The sequence below is a fragment of the Perna viridis genome, chromosome 7 (assembly GCF_037379345.1).
Source record: "Perna viridis isolate PV_CMFRI_1.1 ecotype Kerala chromosome 7, ASM3737934v1, whole genome shotgun sequence".
NCBI lineage: Eukaryota > Metazoa > Mollusca > Bivalvia > Mytilida > Mytilidae > Perna > Perna viridis.
Genome location: NC_142451.1, coordinates 35,693,636 through 35,711,219, shown reverse-complemented (window position 1 = coordinate 35,711,219; position 17,584 = coordinate 35,693,636). Strand labels below are relative to the sequence as shown.

The following is a 17,584-nucleotide window of genomic DNA, read 5'->3' as shown; positions in this document are numbered from 1 at the left end:
TGGAATGCCACACAAATTTGTCAGATGAAAGGAACAAAGTACAATACTATTTTAAAGTGTTTGGAGACAGGAAAAGGGAATATTTTTGGAAGATAGTATTTAGAAAAAAACTATTACTCAGAGGATGACCTTGTTGACTTAAGGACAGTAAGTTTCCCAGTATCCAAAGTCATTAAATGAGATAATTAACGCACACTCAAGCATGTCAGAAAAATCGGACCGTAAACCAAACCTACCAGCCTGCATCTGTTTGCAGTGTAACGGAAAATATCTAATCTTAAAATGTTCACGCCGAAGATCTAAAAAACACACAAAATGTCACAAACAAAACAAAAAAAAATGTAATAAACAATATTTCAATGTTCTGATATTTTATTGTTTTAGTTTGTCACAATACAATTTTGTAGTTTCGTTTTTTAATGAATTATGGTTAGTTGAATAAAATATGTTCAAAATGTAGTTCATTGAATATAATATGTCCAACAACATTCAAAATTTTAATAAATCATAAGCATATTTTACTTTCAAAATGTTCAGTAATATCCGAAACCTCCCTGACCATTAAATCTAGTGTGATTCCAGTTCCTTCTAAAATTTAGTAGGATCTAGAAATTTCCTATAGGGCAAATAAAGATATTCCAATTTGTCGTAGGACTAATTATAATTGCAACTTACACTGGTTAAAACCCAGGGCAAATTGGAATTACGATTTGTCCTAGGAGAAATTAGAATTCCATCTAGCCTTAGGAGTATTCCGGACCATACTGGATTCTAATTTTTCCCTGAAACATATGACAATTTTTTAAACAAATACCATGTCATTTTGACCTAGCAAAAATCATCATGTTGAATATAGCAGCTTAATTTCTATATATATTTCGTTTAACATATTTGTATTATTAAATTGTCCATTATATTTTGGATAAAAATATCCAAATATCATTAGATACATGTATCTGTAGAATATGAAATGTCCCTCAAAGAATAATTTTTAAGGTCAGTGTCACACTAAAATGTCTATTCTGTTAGTAAGGACACGATTTCATGACTTTAACAATAAACTACTTCTGTACATTATATATAATGTTAACAATATTGATCGACCATTCACCCATTCTATAAATTCTTTAGACTTTAAATGTTTAAATACGTTGTATATAACGCCTTTAAAAGGGGTATTGATTATCGAAGAGAGGTTAAAAACGGGATTTAGAAATAAAACCGTGCCCGAAGCTTTGAATCGCAGAACAACATACCAAATAAAAAGAAACTGCACAGGAATTGAAATGAAGTAATCAATTGGTTCAATTTGAAACAATTCGCCTAATTTGGTAAATGGATGACAATATTTCTGTATATTTAACAAGTTTTCCCTATTTTAGACCGAACTTCTATGGACGTTTGGGCGTTTGTTTACCTCTCACATGAACGAAATGGATGTAGTTTAGAGTCATAGAGACAGAAATTGTAGGATGAAAGCTTTCCAGCTAAATTAAGCCATGCCACCAGGCAAGTTAATACTTAATGTATGCGATATTTCAGCATAATTTGCATGGAATTATTAACAATTAAACAACTTTTACAAGGGTAAAAATGTCAACAAAGTGTTATAACGATATGACTTATATAACTTATGTTAATAATTATGCCTGATAGTTTTTGAAAACAGGTATAAAATATGTAAAATATTTCCATTATACTACTAACAGACTATACAAACACCTACTTTCCTATATATTCTGTACATATACTTTTTTCATAATTGATCATTAAACCCAAAGAAACAAACAAGCATCCCGTTCACTATATCTTAAAAAAGGTTGAGACATTCTAAAGAAGGGTACTAAGTACGTATATCAAGGTATGTCATTATAATACAATAAAAAAAAATAGTTTCAAAAGTTACTGTGTAGTGCTATGAGAAAACCAATGATAACATTCGAGGTCGTATCACTGGAAAGTCAACTATTGTATACTGGCTCAGACAGTCACAAGAAAAGCAATCACGTAGATATTCTTGACGCCACTTTCTATAATTTTTTTTCTTCAAAACTTAGGACAATAGATCGTTAACATTTAGACATTTTCCTCGTGTCTTTTTACAGAACGAACTTCCAAAGGAAACGAAGAGGGTGTTAGTGGGTGTGGAATGTGTTGTTTTGTTTTGTCCAGCATACTTGTCATCTTGTTCTTTCCCATATCGTTAATTTTTGCTTTAAAGGTAAATCTGTGTAGATTGCTACTCACCTTTCCTGAGAAAAATTGCTATGTTTCATTTTGAAACTAAAATTAACAAGATAGTTTTCTGGCCAGTAGTTTTTTTTGCATTTACATCCTGTTCATAAGTGTATAATACATGTTAACTTTATATAGGTAGAAAAATCACAATGCCGTAGAATAGAAATGGTTCAAGTCATATAATATTTTATAAGAAGAAATACTGAAAGTCCTTTTACTAGTAATTAGAATGTAATTATTTCTTTACAAGATTGTCCAGGAATATGAACGAGTCGTTATCTTCAGACTTGGTCGTGTAATAGCTGGTGGCGCCAGAGGACCAGGTATATATCTATATAATACTTTAGGGAGCAAATATTTGATTTTCAAAACATATAACCAATACTGACTTACACGAATCCTTATATCCAAATCTCCGTAAGATTTAAATAACAATTATAAAATCTACGGCAAAAAATTGGAAGCTTATTTCCCATTTCTCACGACATATGAATAACGAGAAGCTGTAAGTGAACTACTAGTACCATTACAACAAGTAAAGACATCACTTGCCATATCATCGTCGGTTATATTTATCCCAAGTATTTATTATGTAAGTTTGGGTTTACATGTTCTTTTATGGAAACAGATCACTGCAACTTATGAGAGAATAAAGTTTACCCTTTTCAAAATCTGATGAATTCAGAAAACAAACTAACGCACGTATACACACTTGGATGCCGCAAAACATGAGGTATAATATTTCTTTCGAAATAACAAGGGATTTAAAAGCTTGAACAAAATTTATATGATTATTCTTTTACACACACTTGTATATACAAATAGAACTATTTTCGACAGGTGGTAACAAGTGTTACAAATCGTGGCTTGGGCGATTTTTGCGACGATTGTGGCTATCGACAGCAACTATATATTTATGAATCTTGATTTATTTATCAAGTTCAAAAATGACAGTTACTAACTATTATTAACATGTTTAAAAGTTTTTCTTACTCTTCCCATTATTTCACTGAGCTATTTCACTTTTTTTAGGTTTGTTCTTTGTGTTTCCTTGCATTGATGAATTCGAAAAAGTCGACTTGCGAACGATGTCTATGGATATTGCACCACAAGAGGTAAGCACTTTTCATGATCAGGTGTAAAGAACCACCGTTGGACTTGCTACAGAGACCTCATGTAGATGCCTACACATTCCGTAGCGACAAATGCCATAGTTACAGCGTTTTTGTTTAGTTTCGATTATGACGTTTGAAATTTGGTCAGTAATCGACAATCCAGAAACCGAGATGAACACATCTTTTTCATATGAACAACTCGGCGGGTGTTTCTAGAAAAGCAGAGGACACTTACCCTACCGATGCACCCGGTCCATGCTCCCAGTTTTTAGTGGAGGCCGAGTAGCTTATTTGCTTTTGTTACTTTGTATTTATGATTTTAGTTACTTTGTGTTCTTTGTTGTGTATGTCTGTTTTCCATGTCTGGTCTTTGTCCCTTGATTACATTCTTTTGATTACCACTATAATCTTGGTTCCCTTGATAACTCTTTCATGTTAACATTCAAAATAAGTCATTCATGACGTTCTAAACAACTGCTAAGGCAAGACAAATGACAAACCATGACGAACGTCAGCAGCAATTTCAACGTCAACAATTGGTTTTTACCATAGAAATTCTTTTACTTTGTAGTGATGTTTTAACGAAATGGATACATAGCTTATATTCTTTTTTTTTTCAAAAAGTGTAGGGATATTGGACTTGGAACAATTCACGGAGAGTTCAATCTATCACTTGATTCACCACGGGCATGCGATTTATGGAAGTTATTTCTATTAATTCGAGCTTTTTTGTTGTTTTAAATCATCCTTTCTCTTTCAGATATTGACAAAAGACTCAGTTACAGTTGTTGTTGATGCTGTGATTTTTGCAAGAATCTTTGACCCAGTTTTGGCGACTTGTAATGTTGCCAATGCAAAAGGTTCAACTAACCATCTAGCTGCGACAACGCTTCGAAACGTATTAGGGACAAAAAATATGTCAGAACTATTGGCACATCGAGATGAAATCGCTGATCATGTACAGGTTTGTCTCCTTATCTCCTTTCCACACGCCTGAAAGGTTTCATAAATTAAGGGTATATTACAAAATTACTGAACCGATATACTCATGTATTAGTCAAAAGATAAAAACCATCATAGTATCTCAACTAAGTTATCATATTGGTAGTCATGTCTTATGCCAAAAGGTGGTAAAACAGAAAGTGCCTTCCAAACACATAATCTAGTAGTAATCATGTGACAGAGTTGGAAACATTGAACTATCGCGAGCTTTCATTAGTGCTAAACCATTCGACTTTACTGTTTAAAATGTGCTACCTTTATCGAAACAGCAATGCCAGTTAGTATTTATCTTGATTCCAGAATTTACTTGATGAATGCACAGACCCATAGGGAATACAAGTCGAAAGAATTGAAATGTTAGTAAATATTTTATATCAAGTAATATATAATCGTTTGAAAGCTTAAACAGTTTGGTTATGTTGCGTTTTCTTTTGTGATATTATGGGCTCTAAGGGAATTTTTATGTTTTGAGTGTACTATATACAAACTGTTTTTCTTGTACATATGTCATTGTCTTCCTGTTCTAAGAAATGGTCATTGTGGTACCCTTTGAGTTATCTTGTTATCTTAAGAAAGCTTATACTTGTTTTGAGTTAGCTTGTTGGCTCAGGAAAGCTTGTACTGTTGTTGTTCAGTTTGTATTGAGTTATCGTGCTATTTCAGGAAAGCTGTACTTTTGTTTTGTTCAGTTTGTATTGATTGGAAAAGAAACGGATATGGTGAAAAGTTACAAATGCACCAGAGTATAAGCTGATTACAAAACGCTCCTTTAAGTAAGCCCTGGAAGGCCCCGGTAACAAAGTAATAATATTTACGGTAACTAAATGATGACAATTCTTCAAAATCAAACTAAAATATAATATAACAGCACAAAGACACACTAATGACCAACATTTACTGACTGTGGACAGGAGCATGAAATCTGCAGTTGAATGAACTAGTTTTATGAAACATTAATGCTCCCCCTTTAACTGAACTGAAACAAGCAAACACACAACAAAATACATTCAATTATACATCAATTCTCTTCATGAAATACCTTAACATAAACCACATAGGCAAATGAAATATCCACCTAAAGAACGCTGGCAGTTATTCTTCCTATCTCAAGAAAACTTGTACTTTTGTTGTTAAGTTTGTATTGAGTTAATCATCCTATCTCAAAAAAGCTTGTATTTTTGCAGTTCAGTTTACTTCACTTTGTAATGAGTTATTGTGCTCTCTCAAGAAAGTTTGTACTTTTGTTGTTTAGTTTGTATTGAGTTATTGTGCTCTCTCAAGAAAGTTTGTACTTTTGTTGTTTAGTTTGTATTGAGTTATCGTGCTATCTATGGAAAGCATGTACTTTTGTTGTTCAGTTTGTATTGAGTTATTGTGCTATCTATGGAAAGCTTGTAGCCTTTTTGTTCAGTATGTATTGAGTTTATCTTCCTATCTCAAGAAATTTGTTTTTTTGTTGTTCAGTTTATATTGAGTTGTCGTGCGATCATAAAAAAGTTTGTACTTTTGTTGTTGAGTTTATATTTAAATAATTTCAAAAACCATATAGACAAATGAAATATCCACCTAAAGAACGCTCACAGTTACTCTTCTTATCTCAAGTAATTTTGTTGTTGAGTTTGTATTGAGTTAATATTCCTATATCAAGAAATGCATTCAATTACTTTGGAATTTTTGCCGAATACATTACATTGCAATTACTTTGATCTTTAAAATGTATTTGATTTTGTCCTATTAGCTTAGATATCAACCTCCAGAAAACGATATCATTAAATTGCAATGTATTTGAATTGTAATTGAAAAGTATTAAACAAATAATTTTTTTCCCAAAAGTATTTAAATACTTCCAAATACATGTAATTGAAAATTCCTTCAATTACAAGGACCTTGCAGTTACTTCCTAAAATGTATTTAATTGTAATTGATTGCAATTAATGATTTTAATTACCTCAACCCTGACTTGAAATTCAGTTTAGTTCAGTTTATCTTGGGTAATCTTGCTATTTCAAGAAAGTTTGTACTTTTTGTAGTACAATTTATCTTGCTATCTCAAAAAAGTTTGTACTTCTTGTAGTACAATTTATCGTGCTATCTCAAGAAAGTTTGTACTTTTGTAGTACAGTTTATCTTGCTATCTCAAGAAATTTTGTACTTTTGTAGTACAGGTTATCGTGCTATCTCAAGAAAGTTTTTACTTCTTGTAGTACAATTTATCGTGCTATCTCAAGAAAGTTTGTACTTTTTGTAGTACAGTTTATCTTGTTATCTCAAAAAAGTTTGTACTTCTTGTAGTACAATTTATCGTGCTATCTCAAGAAAGTTTGTACTTTTGTAGTACAGTTTATCTTGCTATCTCAAGAAATTTTGTACTTTTGTAGTACAGGTTATCGTGCTATCTCAAGAAAGTTTTTACTTCTTGTAGTACAATTTATCGTGCTATCTCAAGAAAGTTTGTACTTTTTGTAGTACAGTTTATCTTGTTATCTCAAAAAAGTTTGTACTTCTTGTAGTACAATTTATCGTGCTATCTCAAGAAAGTTTGTACTTTTGTAGTACAGTTTATCGTGCTATCTCAAGAAAGTTTTTACTTGTTGTAGTACAATTTATCGCGCTATCTCAAGAAAGTTTGTACTTTTGTAGTACAGTTTATCTTGCTATCTCAAGAAAGTTTGTACTTTTGTAGTACAGGTTATCGTGCTATCTCAAGAAAGTTTTTACTTCTTGTAGTACAATTTATCGTGCTATCTCAAGAAAGTTTGAACTTTTTGTAGTACAGTTTATCTTGCTATCTCAAAAAAGTTTGTACTTCTTGTAGTACAATTTATCGTGCTATCTCAAGAAAGTTTGTACTTTTGTAGTACAGTTTATCGTGCTATCTCAAGAAAGTTTGTACTTTTGTAGCTATGTTTGTCACTTGTATTATTATTATATTGTGTTTGTCGCTGTATGAGAATTTTTGTGTCACAAGTTGAAAATATCCGAGAATTTTTGCAAAGCATGTTATCATAATTATTTGATTAAAACACATGAATATTGGAAAAATGTGTGTTTCTGTTTTACCTAATTATTACTGTTATATAACATTATATTCGTTTGCAATAGGAAAATGATGTTAGTTTCAACGGATAAAAAATTAGAAATTTCAGACACAAGCTTAGTTTAATCTATGTAAAAAATAACAATTGACATTTGACAGCAAAGATGTAAGGTTGCCTGTACAGCTTCAGAGAGCCACGGCAGCAGAGGCAGAGGCTTCACGACAGGCAAATTCCAAGGCAAGTCCTCTTACCAACTTTTCAAATAGAGTTAATCTTCTTTGTACTGTACATTTTATTTCTTCAGTTACAAGACTATCTTCAAATATATACACTTATTATGTAATGTTAGAATGTTAATATTTGGCAGTTGAAATTTGTACTTATTTTTATAAGTATAACTTAATGTTGGTCATTCCGTATCTCAGTCCAAATAAACAGGTCTTCTTTAGTAAACCTAGTTAGATAAGATGAGTTCAGAAAACAAACTTTTTCACACTACGGGTCTTTAATAGCTCGAAATTCAACTGAGAATCAAAATCTTTTCTTTATTTAACTGATCCCTTCCATTTGTGATTGCAGGTGATCGCAGCAGAAGGAGAACAGAGGGCTTCGAGGGCCTTGAAGGAAGCAGCGGATATTATGACGCAATCTGAGACAGCCTTACAGCTCCGTTACTTACAGACCATAGGAACTATCGCCGCAGAAAAAGAATCCATTATTATGTTCCCTATTCCGCTTGATATGCCAATAGACAGCACACCAAGTCAACATGTGGTTACGCAATTCTAAGTTGATAAAAGTGTCACAACCTTTATTTCTAGGGGGTTGATAGAAGTAAACTCTAATCTCTAGGGTTCTATGCTTTATTGCCAATAAATGTTAATGCCCTGTAAAATACAGTTATATTCAATACACAGCACAATATAAATAATAGCATCTTGCACATAAAGATAACACAAAAATTAACCATGTGTGTGAATGTATATTTTAGTACATTTACATATCATAGGAAAAATGTAACATTTGAGTAAATTTAATTTACGGCTTCATCAATCTGCTTGTGAAGCATAAACCAACTACCTAAATATGTAGTTTGACTCCATTTGACTCCATATTCAAATGTAGCAAATTATAAGAAAATGGTAAATTATCTAATAAAACATATTAAAGAGCAAAACAACAGCATTAGAGTACAAGCGATTTAGTGCATACAATAAGCGTAACATAGCAAAGCAAATACATAAGCAAAGCAAAAACTCAAGAATACAAAACGCTTAGCTTACCTCACATATCGTGCAAGAGGCACATTTGTAAATGGTCACAGGAATAGTAAGTCTCCAGTACTACTGTATTGTACCTGAAGTATCAAAAATCACTTATTGTATTTATAGTTTAAAACATTTACTTTATGACCACAGTGTGTGATCGATTTAAAGATTTACACTTTTACTTTCGAGCGGTCCACTCGAACTGTTAAATGAATCAATTATTAATCGCTATTATTTAAGCATAGTAAAATATCATTACAGATTTGTGTGTTTAGGTAAATTATTATGAAAGTTACACAATCAATCAATCATTCATACCGGACTTTCATACGAGGTAAAAATGTTAATTTCTAGACCATTAACATGCACAATTAATCTAGGAATGTTAAAGAAACTAACCTTAATAATAGTTAAGTTGAAATCAGATGCGTATATAAGTTGAGTTGATAAGAATATAGGTTGCTAGATTCGGATGAACATAAAAACCAACATGTCCGTTCAGATACTTAGGTAAGAGTGTTCAAATGAAAAAGGAATTGACCCGCGACAATTACCAACCAATAGATGACGAGAAAAGAAGAAGTGCGTACTAATCAAGCATGAAAAAGAATATAGAAGATTACGACTAGATTGCAATACAATCACCAGTTCCCGAAAGCTCGTCTGTTAATCGGTCCAAGTCAAATAGTAAAACATAATACATATTCATACAAGTCAAATATTTTATTACAATATATAAAATATTCATATAAAACAACATTGCAGACTATTACATAACAGTTAAATTAGATTTACAGTTTATCAATGTATATAGAAGTCAAGCAATTATATATCTCTTTCTTAAATGGAAAACATAACAGTGTTTACGCAAGAGTAATCAATGGAACCAAGATCCTAGCGGAAATCAAAAGAATATAGTTCAGAGTTAAAGACAAGACCAGGAAATCAGAAACATACAACAAAGAACATGAAAAGTACAAAACAAAAATAACACGTACAAAAAAAGTAAATGAGCAACTAGGAATCCAATAAAAACTGGGAGCCTGGACCAGGTGCGCTGGAAGGGTAAGCGTCCTCTGCTTTTCTACAAACACCCATCATGTTAAAATATCAAGTCCTAGGTATAATCGAATATTTCATTATACTTACCGATTTTTGATAACACTTGCTTGGACGGTGTGTTTTCATGATATTTATACAAGGCTTTAAAACCAGATAATTTTAATAATAAAAATAAAGTAAATAGTCCAGATTTAGATTTGATACCAAAGCAAGTCCCGAAATTAGACCTGGACACGTAAAAGTCTTAACATGACTGTAATATTCATAACTATACTTCAAATAAACATTAACTTTAAATTTACTTATCTAAAGAATCAGCGGCACAAAAGTGGACTGGCCGTACAAAAGTATATGAAACACAAACGTAGAAACAATATGTTTACATCTCTCTTTATTAATGATATGAATCACCATGAGAGAGGATTATTGAACTGCTGGACTTTTGAGCGAGCCTTGTTGAATCAATCGGTTAGGTTATATTTGTAACATGAAGATTTTCATGTGCTTCCATCATAAATTCATGCTCTGTTGGTTCAACTAATGGACTCCAGTTTGAAAGAGTAGTCCAGGGAAAACAAAAGAACGCAAACTACGAACAAAAACCATACATGGAAAACAGACACACAAAATCATCTTGTATGAAATTAAAAGAATACATTTATCGATTTCCACGACCGTTTAAACAAGTAGAATAGTTGATCTTGATTTTTACAATAGCTAAATCATTGTTCCAAAAAAACTTTTCAGAATTGTTTTCGCATGTGCGAAGCGAAAACGGTTGAAGTCAATATGATTATAAATAGAAGATGGGACAATTTGGAATTTTAAATCATTGCCATTGCATAAGTATTATATACAAGTTGTATATCGAATACAAAGCTATGAAAATAAATTCTGCATTTTTCTTATCGCAAAAAACATAACTGGAAGCATTTATATTTCTCTCACAACTATTTTCCCCTAGAAAAAGTAGTTTTATAGACTTTCGACCAGTTACAGACCACCGAAAGTAAGATATTATTGTTGTTATTGTTTATCAATAATGAATTTTATTCATCAACTTGCCCCCCTTTTTATCGCCATTTTCTTGTCAGAAAAATTTCGTTCTGTCTAGTTTTTTGCTTTTTTATTTGACATTTTCCCAAAAAAAACTGTATAAATTAAAAGCACTTTTATTCTTTTTGAATTCCGTTAAGTTAAACTACAGTTATACATGTAGTCAAAAAATGTATCGGAGAATGCCTGTCATATTTTTCGACCAACCCAAATTTTTGTATAGATTCTTTGTAATAAGATTAAAAAATCAGTTATGTTCTGTTCTTTCAAGACATAAACGAGATGTTCGTAAATTTTCACCCTTTTATGAAAATCATCAATACAATTAATAAAAAGTGGATAGGAATATTTTAAAAGGAAATCTTTTCCACCACACATTACTACCAATTTAACCTGACGTTTATCAATACGAAATTGATTTTGGGGACGATCTCTGTATTGACTCGTACAATGCGTCTATTTGCCGAAGTTTAATTAATACGTCAGAGAGATGACTTTTGGAGCTCCGTGAATTACTCCTAAATGGCTTTGGCAAATTAAGCGAAAAATATAACTGACATTTCTATAGACTTAGAGATGTATAATCGGAACGTGAATAAGCTGTTAACAATAGTCTGTGATAGAGAATATTTTACCAGTAAATAAGGTCTTATCTGTCGGCCACCAAATACTTCATTTTGTCTATTACCAGTCATCTGTTGAAATAAAAATGTTCTCATAGTGTCAATCAATATCCCTAACGATATCTTAGATTAAAGAAACGTTAGTTTTATGTTAAGAAATTGTCATTGCCTTCTAAGATACTTTCTTCATTTTTTCTACTGAACTGGACAGCTCAAACTCTTGAAATAGTCAAAGGAATGGTCAAAGAGTAATTAAGGGAACCAAGGTTATAGCGGTAATCAAAACAATGTAATTCAGGGACAAAAACCAGACATGGAAAACAGACATACACAACAAAGAACATAAGGTAACTAAAATCATACTTACAAAGTAACAAAAGCAAATGAGCAACTCGGACTCCACTAAAAACTGGGAGCATGGACCAGGTGCACCGGTAGGGTAAGCGTCCTCTGCTTTTCTAGAAACACCCGCCGAGTTGCATATAAAAAGTCATGTCCGGGGTAGACTAACGAGGAAAGGAAAACTATGACCCTTTGAATAAATCGGTTTTCATGGTGCAGATGGATACACCATAACGATACACGAGTTCATGATGACGACCATAAAACTTCTGTAGTGATGACTTCAATCTTGTAGCAACATAACCCTGTTCCAGAAGCCTATTTTTTAGAGTTCTAGCGCGATACAAAAAGTCAGCATAGTTTCGGCAAGCTCTTGCATAACGTATGAGTTGTGATATGAACACTCCATACGCAGATGCTGAAGGGATGTTGCCACAGATGAAAGGAAAGTTGACATATCTGAATGAAAAGTCATCACGTTTATCGTAAAGTTTGCTCAATAGTTTTCCTTTACCATCGATTTCTAAGTGTAGGTCAAGACATGAGGCTGACTTCATAGTGTCTGTAATATCCTTTATTTCAAGTTCTTTTGGGTAGATGCGATGTATCAAATCCCCGAAATTAGGATTGTTTAAACATAATACGTCATCTATATAGCGGAAACTGAGATTGAAGGATCTAGCCAGACAATATTCTTTCTTTCTGATCAGATCAGCTGTAAAGTCAGCCTCATAAGAGTGAAGGAATAGGTCAGCAAGTAAAAGAGCACAATTTGTTCCCATTGGAATGCCGACCGTTTGTTGAAAAACACGTCCACCACACTGGACAAATATGTTGTCGATTAAAAATTCCAACATTTTGTAAACATCTTCCTTTGTATATTTGGAAGATGATTTGGAATTATCAAAAGTAGGAAATTCCATAAAACAATGGCAGTATTAAGGGAAAAACCGAAAAGTTGAAAACCGCAATAGTCCTCACCTAGTACCATCATTTCTGATATAAAAAATAGTCAGGTTTTATAACACCGAATTGGATTTAATGAAACTTTTACAGAATCTTTATTGCATATTCCCATAGTACACCTCCTATTTTAGATTTTTATCCGAATGAATTTGGAGGTTTTACGTGGAAAAAAATTGACTTTATTGTGATATAAGGTGCCTATCTCTCACCTTTACTGATTCTACTGAATGGATTTTAATGAAACTATCATAGAACTTTTATTATATATTAATTTCGTGGTGCACCCTTTAATTTTGATTTTGATGCAAATCAATTTGGAGGTAAAAAAATGCATGTTATAAAATGGGAAAGTAGGGTAACAATTTCCTGAAGTGAGCGTAGCTCACAACTAGTGTTTCACTACTGTTAGCTAATTCCGGTGCAAACTGACATTAGACAATTGCCATTCGGCAAAGTTAGTAAAAATCAGTAGACAAAACAATAGATACATTGATGATGTTATGAAAATCAATTATCTAAAATCTTTTTGTCAGGAACAGAAAAAATTCTACATAAGATCTGGTGACGGAAATAAGTTTTTTTCAGGCAGCGTTCGTATGTGACTTATTTCTTTTAAACCTTGATCCAAAAGCCAGTCTGCCAGTAATGATGGGACACTGAGAAGATCCAATATTGGCTATTAGTTCCAGCATTCTTTAATGAAATTAATGAGTAATATACATACCAGATGCTGGGAAAACTGATATACCACTGCACATGGAAGGGAAATTTATAATTTTAAAATCAAAATCACCTAGCTTGTCAAAAATTTTCCCTTAGTTGACTATTGTCGTCGAATTTGAGGTAAATTGGCACAGAAGAGGCTGTATCGGTATTCTCTTTAATTTGAATTTCGGGTTGATAAATGAACACATAAGTCATTCAAAAATAAAAAGAACATCGTCAATATATTGTTATGTGAAAATTAAGGATCTAGCGTCTATAAACGTTTTATCTTTCATGAAATTTAAAATAATCTCCGGTTCATATGAATCACAAGGACACAATTATTGCTATTTGGAATGCCAATTATTTGCTGAAAATGTGCTCCTCTAAAAGTGAAAAATATGTTGGCATGGAAAAACTATAGTATATTGATCATATGTCTGGTATAGCAGCTTTTGTCCTGTTCTTCAGTGGTGAAATATGTTGAATTCTAAAATGATAATAATTGCAATTCTTGCAGTGAAGTGCTGCAACAAGTAAATCCATAAATTAAAACGTATTGTGATTAATTGAAAGATTAAGCGTTGCCACTTTTATTAGTACATATTCATTTGATCAATTATGACTTACCATCAAATGTTTTGTTATCAATAGGATAGATTTTGAAAAAAATGAATAATAACTAAAAAATATTATCTCATATATATTAATGAGGACGGATCGTTAACGACGTCTTTTATTTATAATCGTTCTATCGGAAGTGACGAATTTCCGAAATGACGTATACTGTCAAGGATGACTGTTTGATTGTTTGAACTTTCGACACTGACGTACAGCGTGTATTGTAGAAAGTCTCATATATTTCCATCGATTGAAACATCAGCGATAAAACACCATAGCGATGCATTATCAACAAAGTCGAACGTTATTTGAGTACAAATAGCTCTACGTAGGCAAACTTAAAACCATATTAACTGTTGAGGTCAAATAATTATAGGAGAACTACTATTCAAATCGAATGAACACGTTTTAACGATAATTATCAAAAATATTTGTTCGCTTTATTTAATTTCAATATATTATCAATTTCTACTGATACTTGTTTAATGTTAAACGGTTATAAAAGACTCGACTTGAGTCTATGTTGTGTAAAAATCCAATTCCGATCGTTGTGAATCCTACTTATGTGCATAAAAATTGCGTAAATACACTGAATTCGATGAATCGTTTCTTTTTTTTGTATAAGAAGTGTGATTGAAATTTATGCAATATTTTCTCAGATACAGTTATCCAGTTTTTTCTCTGGAGTTGTCTGCTTTCTTTGGAATCTTGGATTTTTTATTTTGAATATATTTTCTGCTCGGAGGCGCCATGAGCGATACTTATCAACTTATTTCTCTTTCGTATGTGAATTTTGTAACTATACACATATCTAACTTAGATCGCCCCGTGCGGGTCCGACTGTGAAAGAATAGACCCACAGCTGCGCTAAGCTTGTCGTAAAAGGAGACTAAATAGTGCTCAGAACCCTGGCAAGTGACCAGGGCGCTCTGCCCACAGAGCATCTGGGTTGTGTGCCCCAGGTGGTCCATTTTATCATTCATTTCATGTTCATCGCCAGAATATAGCTGAAATCATTCCTGCTCTGGCGTTAAACCCCAACAATCAATCAGTTAATCTAACTTAGATCAAACTGAATTAAATTAGAACGATTTCATATTGTTGCTTTTAGGAGAAAATTTTAAATTGTATACTTATCACACTAAAGTCACGAAATGTCTAAGATATAGCTAGCATTTTTTTCTCACTTGACAATTCGTTTCAACATAAACTTAATCAGCTTTCATCGAGGCAATATTGACATCTCTTAGAAAATGCGAAAAACGTCTTTTTAATGCATTTTACCGGAATTAATTTGAATTTCTGTGGCTAAATGAGGAAGAGCGTTCATGAGGAAGAGTGACAAATTAGATTGTTATATAGTTGAAGATTACTTGATTAACAGAAACCGACATAATTATTTTTGTATATTTTTCCCCGAGGCCAAACAGCAAATAGCAGAATTTTTTCAAATGTTGTACCGTTTCGTTGCTTCATATTGAACCTTCACATATGGTATACTGTAATGATTTTATTCAAGATACCAAAATAATCTGTTTCCAATAGAAGCTGGTTAGTTCGTAATTTAACTGCACAGCAATGAACTATCAGAGTTATAAAAGTAGGTCAAAATAGGAACAACCCAGGCCACGAAAAGAAAACAAAGCAATAAACAACATAGTCAATATAACACATGTATAACGAAAAACATTTTTGCGTCAATACTGGTGATAGTCAGGTCGCTTTTTGGAATATTGGCATATATCAAAGCTGGTATAACATGCACACGAGCCTAAAATTGCTTTATCAAAGAAAATACAATGTTTAAAAGCATGATACTGACGCTTCATTTCTTGTATCAAGCATTGGGCTACAACGGTGTAACTTGGTTACATAATGCGATATTTTTGGTCTTGAATATTTTTTGTATATAATATATTTTTGAATTATTTGGTTCTAATGCTGCTGATAAGGGGCTACTCTTCAAAGAGTAATCAAGGGAACCAAGGTTATAGCGGTAATCAAAAGAATGTAATCCAGGGACAAAGACCAGACATGGAAAACAGACATACACAACAAAGAACATAAAGTAACTAAAAATCATACACACAAAGTAACAAAAGTAAATGAGCAAATTTAAATATATTAACAGGATACCGAAATTTGCATTATTGATATGATTGGAATTTTGTTTTTAATATTGTTTTGATTGGATCCGCGCTTCATTTAGAGAGCAAAACAAAATTGAAATCGTTAAAAAATCACATCAAACTATTATGCCAAATATAGATAAACGACAGTGACGATATTCTTATTGCACAAGATGCAAACTGTTAGTATGAAAAGAAATCCTTAAATTAATTAGCGGAGTACTTAATGAATGTTTTAACTTTTGAACATGTGATACGAAATAATTTGGTTTGCGGCAGTTTACACTTATAAAATGCGAAGTGTAAGCTGACCCAAATCAGGTAATCGAGTATATACTGTTCACAAATTCGTATCATACATTATTATTCAATTTCTAATGAATGACAGTCCAATATTGATAATTAAATTGTAATCAAAACTTTATTTTGTTTGCGAGTATTTGAATCGCGGAGTGCAGACCAATCATTTATGACGTCACATTACCCAGCCAGATTATAAACGGTTATACGAAACAACCAGGCTTGTTCAATGACAACAGACCAATCAGAAAGATTGTTACAAATCAAATTAAATTATTTGAACCTAATACAATTGTACCGTTATACAGTACGTTTGACGAATGTCTAGAGTTTGTCATTGTGGTATTTTTTCGGCTTTTCACTTTTACTGGTACGATGCAAAAAATACAAAAATGCTTTGTTGACAACTAGTTTTAAATTTAGCCTGAAAACAGTTCAGATTTCAGATAGCAGTCTGATCAGTGTTCACTTTAAAATTGTCATATTAAATTTATTCGGGCTAAAAGATACTTTTTAAGCGACTATAAGTGCTTTCTATAAATTTGTAAGTGCATAAATTCTATGTTAAAACTGATAACTCTTTGAAAATGTAGAAATAAAAATAGTTCCGAATTAAGAAAAAAATCTTTTCATCGCCCTTTGTTGGTCTTAATATATTACATTATAGAAAATATTTTAGCAAAATGACCACCAAAATGAGTCTAGTTAGCTGTATAATTTTGACCACAGTAAACTGAAACTTCATCTAACATCATTAAATTTCCGGTAGAATAAATCCTGGAAGTGAATGGCTGAAAAATAATTAGTTCCGATTTCATGCACAATTAAGTTTTGGACTACATTAAGTTATTAAGTTATTATAAGTTATTAGCTGTTAAATTTGTTCAGTTTTGATTCTACTGAATTTTGCTGATTCAATGAAATAAGTTTGTAGTATTGCAATTGACGCAGTCAATGTCGATAATATCTACAGAATATTGTGAAAATAACGTTTTTATTTTAATCAGAAAGGATCGGTAGCTCTGATCTAATTATTTTTCGCCACTACTTCCGAAGATTGCCAACAGGACATACACGTGGGTTAACCTTGGTAAAAAAATAACAATAACGGATACACAG

General features: G+C 32.2%; 1 pseudogene across 1 annotated transcript; it reads left to right on the top strand.

The window, feature by feature from the left end:
* The first annotated feature begins 1,185 nt into the window (after window positions 1–1,185).
* Window positions 1,186–8,288, top strand: LOC148612468 (stomatin-like; annotated as a pseudogene). Its single transcript, XR_015924416.1, has 8 exons — window positions 1,186–1,509; window positions 2,106–2,221; window positions 2,489–2,561; window positions 3,271–3,353; window positions 4,114–4,317; window positions 4,656–4,711; window positions 7,552–7,630; window positions 7,973–8,288. The product of XR_015924416.1 is annotated as a stomatin-like (transcript).
* The last annotated feature ends 9,296 nt before the right edge of the window (window positions 8,289–17,584 follow it).